The sequence below is a fragment of the Sciurus carolinensis genome, chromosome 3, assembly GCF_902686445.1.
Source record: "Sciurus carolinensis chromosome 3, mSciCar1.2, whole genome shotgun sequence".
Classification (NCBI taxonomy): domain Eukaryota; kingdom Metazoa; phylum Chordata; class Mammalia; order Rodentia; family Sciuridae; genus Sciurus; species Sciurus carolinensis.
In genome coordinates, this window is record NC_062215.1 from 171,737,496 (window position 1) to 171,743,495 (window position 6,000).

The 6,000-nt window shown below is 37.6% G+C and overlaps 1 protein-coding gene across 1 annotated transcript in view; it reads right to left on the bottom strand.

Annotated features, from left to right (window-relative positions):
* The window catches only part of Col4a4 (collagen type IV alpha 4 chain), a 113,548-nt gene extending 108,252 nt beyond the window's left edge, over window positions 1-5,296 (bottom strand). Inside the window, exon 1 of the mRNA XM_047546602.1 lies at window positions 5,250-5,296. The gene's annotated coding sequence lies outside the window, so the exon portion shown is untranslated. The remainder of the gene's footprint in view (window positions 1-5,249) is intronic.
* Between the last annotated feature and the right edge of the window lie 704 nt (window positions 5,297-6,000).

Genomic DNA, 6,000 nt, shown 5'->3' on the forward strand with positions numbered 1-6,000 from the left:
AATCTAAATAATTGTGTCCCTCTCCCCATTTTTGGCTGACTTTTCTTCATTAGAGAGTACACACACACACACACACACACACACACACACACCCCTACCCACAACCCTAAGCTCTTTGGCAAGAATCATCACTTTTTTCTCACAAATTCTCATTATCTGGAACCAGTGTCATCAGCCACTTCAATACAAAAGTGTAGTCCCAGAAAGACTGTCAGTAGATCCCTTAGGACAAAGGGCCACCACCATACACCTGCATTCACTCACAGGCCAGGGCCGTGGGTTGGGTGGAGAGGTGGACAGGTGCTCTAGATGCTGGGAACTGAGGTCATGGACAGGAGCATCAAGTCAGTGCCAGAGACAAACTGCCTAACATACATATAGTAGCTGCACATTTCTATAATTGACATATCTTATTAGGAATTGAACCCAGGGGTATTTTACCACCAAGGTACACATCCCCAGCCCTTTTTTAAAAAATTTTTTAAATTTTTTAACTTTTTGGACAGTGTCTTGCTTAGTTCCTGAGGCTGGCCTTGAACTTTCGATCCTCCTGTCTCAGATTCCCCAAGTCACTACTATTACAGATATGTGCCACCATGCCTGGCTTGATAGATCTTTTTCAACTTAGGTCTTTAGACCAATGTATAATGGGAAAACAAACAGTTAAGCCAATATTTATAGTTCAGATAGAAGACTTAGAAACATATATATGTGTAAAACATAATACATATAAATAAGTATTTATATATGAACACACATATAGACATACTTAAATATACATATATGTTGGTGTGTGCATGTGTGTGTGTGTGTAAGAGGGAAAGGAGTCTATCCAGAAATTTTTTTCAATCACACAATTTCAACTTCTTTTGGGGAAAAACATGCTCAGACAAAATCCAAAGAAAATATCTGCAAGCATTAATGAAAAAGGCATCTTTATAAACGAAATTCTCCTGGGTCATTAAAAGTATATAAGAATTTGAAGGTTCACAAGAGCCAAGCAAGTAGATAATTTAAGTTAAAAATGTATTTGAAGTTTCTGAAATATATGCCCCTTAAGTTTTGAGTAACATTGTTATCTACAACATGTAAGTTCAAAATCCTGATAAGATTTAAAAAATTTAAATACCCAGGGCCAAGTCGGGACAGCACAAAAGCACTTGAAGTAGCCAGTCTGAACACTCGGGTCATTTAAGGTTAGGATTCATTACTGTGTGTTCACTGAAATATCAAAATAACCAGAGGAAAAAAGGTCAGTTGATTAGATGGCTTGATAAGGAAGGCAGATTTTTATGTATTTATTTTTACTTATTTTTGCCAAGCATCACTGAGATGTTTGTAGCAAAATTATATCACAAAAAAGAGTCAGTTTAAAATAGACCAGCAGATTCTAATAAAGCAACACCCCAATAAACATTTAAAAGGAGAGAATGAATTCACAGAGGAAGAGTCTGCCCCTCAAAAATAGATTGTATAAACTCTTTAAGAAAAATAAAGACATACTGTATCTCAGACAACTAAACATTCCAAATAAGAGTTACACTGACTGGGAGTATACTTATGCTCTCAAGAAACCAATGTTACTTTTCTTCAAAGAGAAAAACAGGAAAAGTCACTCTGCTTTATCTTGGGCATTTTAAAACAAATATTTGCTGCATAGAAAGTTCAAGAAAATAAATTAATTTCTAGAAGATTAGTCATCTGACCTAAAGATGCACCTCAATTTTCTTTTTTATAAAACAAATAACACAGGCACAAAATTAAAAATTCAAATAGTGCAAAAGACTGTAACAGGAAAAGAAGTTTTCTTTTTCCATCCTGGTCCAAGTTCCCTACAACAGAGGATTAATCCCTTGACATTGTTGTCCAGCAACAAGTCTGCTGAGAAAGAAATCAGGAACCAATTCCATTCACAATAGCTTAAAAAAATACATAGGAACAAATTTAATCAAGGAGGTGAAAAACCTTTACAATGAAAAGCTGAAGAACATTGAAGAAAGAAACTGAAAAAGACACAAGAATATGGAAAGACCGGGTCCCATGTTCATGAATAAGCCAAATTAATATTGTTAAAATGACCATACAACACAAAGCAATATACAGAGTCAATGTGATCCCCATCAAAATACCAATGCTTTTTCTCACAGAACTAGAAAAAAAAAAAAAAACAGTTCTAAAATTCATTTGGAATAATAGAAGACCCAGAATAACCAAAACAATTCTAAGTCAAAAAAATAAATAAACCAATGCTGGAAGCATCACAATACTTGACTATAAATTGTACTTCAGAGCTATAGTAACAAAAACTGCATGGTACTAGCAATAAAAATAGACACATAGACCAGTGGTCAGAATAGAACACACAGAGGCAAATCCACACAGATGCAATCATCTGATCCTTGACATAGGTGCCAAGACATACATAGGAGAAAAGACAGCCTATTTAACAAATGATGCTGGCAAAACTGGTTATCCGTCTGTAGCAAAATAAAAATAGACCCTTATCTCTCACCCTGCACAAAAATCAACTCAAAATGGATCAAAGACCCAGGAATTAGACCAGAACCTAAGAAACTCCTAAAGGAAAATGTAGGGTCTACACTCCAGCATATAGGCATAGGTAATGACTTTCTCAACAAGATCCCTAAAGTTCAGGAAACAATACCAATTGTTAATAAATAGGATGACATAAAATTAAAAGGTTCCTGCACAAAACAGGAAACAATTAAAATGTGAAGATAGAACTTACAGTATGGGAGAAAAATCTTTCCTAGCTACTCTTCTGACAGAGGATTAATATCTAGAATAAAGAACTCGAAAACTTAACATCAAAAAAGCAAATAACCCAATTAATAAACAGGCAAATGAATTAAGCAGATTCTTCTCAAAAGAAGAAATACAAAAAGTCAACAAATATGTGAAAAAATGTACAACATCATTAGCAATTAGGGAAATGCAAATCAAAACCACACTGAGATTTCATCTCACATCAGTCAGAACAGCACCCGCCAAGAATACAAACAATAGTAATGCTGGAGAAGATGAGAATAAAAAGGAACACTTTTACATTGTTGGTGGGATTGTAAATTAGTAACCCACTATTGGAATCAGTGTGAAGCTTCCTCAAAAGACTAGGCATGGAACCACTATATGACCTAGCCATACCACTTCCCAGTATTTATTCTTAAGAATTAAAGTCATCATACTACAGTGATACATGCATACCTGTGTTTTATAGCAGCACAATTCACATTAGCCAAACTATGGAACCAGCCTTGGTATCCATCAACAGGTGAATGGATACAGAAAAGTGGTATATATACACAATGCAATTTTATTTAGCCATAAAGAAAAATGAAATTATGGCATTTGCAAGAAAAATGGATAGAACTAGAGACCATCATGTTAAGCAAAATAAGCCAAACTCAGAAGGTCAAGGGTTATGTGTTTTCTCTCATCTGTGTAAACTAGAGAGGAAAAAGGAACAGAAAGGTGGGAGGTCTCATGAAAATCAGAGGGAGATCAGTAGAGCAAAGGGACCAGAGGGTGAGAGGCAGGGAGGGAGGCAGGCAGTGCTAGGGAGTGACACTGGCCAAATGATATAGTTATATTGTGTGCATGTATGGATATGTGACAAAAATTCCACCATTAATAATGCACCAATTAGGGGCTGGGGATATAGCTCAGTCGGTAGAGTGCTCGCCTCACAAGCACAAGGCCCTAGGTTCAATCCCCAGCACCGCAAAAAAAAAATAATAATAATAATAATAATGCACCAATTAAAAATGGGAAAATGTGGGAAAAATAGAATGATTTAAGAGACATTATAACAAAATGTGTACTTCTTGTTTGGATAGTGAAAAAATCAACTATGAAAAGACATCTTTGAGACAATAAAGGAAATTTGAACTAAAAAAAAATGGTGTCTAAGTATTAATAAGCATGAACAAATGCACACACACACACACACACACACACACACACACAGTGATTTTTGACCTGTTTTATTATTGCCCAAATGGCAGACTGCTCAATATTTTGCCATTTCACATAATCAAATGTCTTCATAATCATTCTGACACAATCTATATAGCTATCCATCACGAAGGACCCTAACTTGTTCAGCCACTCTCTACCAAGGAATGCCGAGGCAGGTCCCTTCTCTAGCCAGTGAACCCTACGCTGCAATTGATATTCTTGTGCACTCATCTTTGGGCATGTCAGGATAAATATGTATGATAAACTCCAAGAAGATACATGCCTGTGTCAATAGGTACGTGCACTTACGATCCTGATTGACAATGCCAAATTGCCTTCCATCAGTTTGTACCTCTACCTTTAGAATCTAACTATCACATCCACTCCTGGTGTGACCACAAGTCGGAGGGTCCAGGATAGAACAATCCTGGGTTCAGTAATTATATTCATTGGCATGGAATGTAAGGATCAAATGAAATGAAATTTAAGACTTTATAGATTTTTATAGTAGAAAACAAAAGAATATGATACAAAAATAAACAGAAAAATCAGGCAAGATCAACAGCAGTCAGTCAATCTCAAATGCAGCCTTCCATTCCCACTTAAGGTGGAGAAAACTGAGCCTCAGGTAGGCTAAGGAATGAATCTATGGCAGAGCCAAGAATCAAGGATGCCTTGTTCCTTGACCCAGGTGCTATCTGCTCCCAACTGGTAGGAAAAGGAGAGTACAAGGTAAATGTTCTGCTTCTATTTGCTTTGGAAAGACTTAAGATAATCTGAAATGGGATTGGGTGGACCCAAGCCAGTTTAGTTGTTTCAAAATCAACCTGAGTTATAGGCAGCTCGTAAACTAGATTTCCCAGAAACATCTGAGATTGGGTTTAATAACTAAGATTCTTTAGTGAGGAGGCAGAAGTAAGAGGGCTTATTACAGAATGTTCTAGGCTTATCTTTCTGCAGAGCTAAAGTGTTCAAATTTAACCTTATATTTTCCGATTTAATCTTGAAATGGCCCAGCTGCCTCGTCTGTCTCAAAAAAAAAAAAATTTTTTTTAAGAAAAGGTTATATTAGTTATAAAATAAAGTCACCTCTAATACCCAGGCAATTCTAAAAGCAGTTTTCACCAAGTAGTAGAGTTTCTCTAGTCCAAACCTCCATTTTCCAGATAAGGAAAGCAAGCCCCAGAGAGTGACTTGTCCAAAAATATAACAAAACCATACATTCAATAAAGGGAATTCTCAACATGCAATCTGTGAATTAATGTACTCACCCCATATACATGTTGTACAGAAAACAGAATAAGTATAAAGGACCTGCAGAGAAACAAAAATGCAGATTAATTTAAACTGTTCATTTTCATGCAATACAAACTAAAAAGTCAAAGAGCAAAGGAATTCATTCCAAAAAGAATTTTTACTTCTAACAGTCTATAATCACCAGCCTATTTCTCACCAGTGGCCAGAGAGATGTTCTACTCTCTTTTCAGCCGGTCAAGGAATCGGTATGGAAGGCAGTGTGGTCCTCAGTGTGCTCAGGAGCAGGGCTCATTTTAGGTGAGACTTGGGGGGACCGGTCAGTGGAGGGAGAGGACTCCAAGGAGCACTAGAGGAATTCAGGAAGGAACCAACTGAGAGGAGAGCATCCTGGAGGTCGTTAACTGGAGCCCGCTACAAGGACTGGGAGAGCAGTTTGGAGGACAGGGGAATGACAGAGAAATTGGGAAAGAACCTCCTGCTCCAGAAAACCACCTGGGGCAGCATCACTATTACACAGGAGCAATGCAGAAACAAAGGGCCACCAACCCTCAGTGGTGTGTGCTGAGGACCTTCATGTGCTTCATCTCATTTGATCCTTAAAACAGCCATCCCACCAGAGGGTGGTAGGAGAACCGAGGCCAGGCCTGTTCTGGTTCTGCCTAGAGCCTTCTCCTCCCTGGAGCCACATTCTCATTGAGCCTTCTTTTGACACCCTCCAGTCCCTCCTCTGGTGCAGACACATGAGAGACACTACTGAGGTCCACA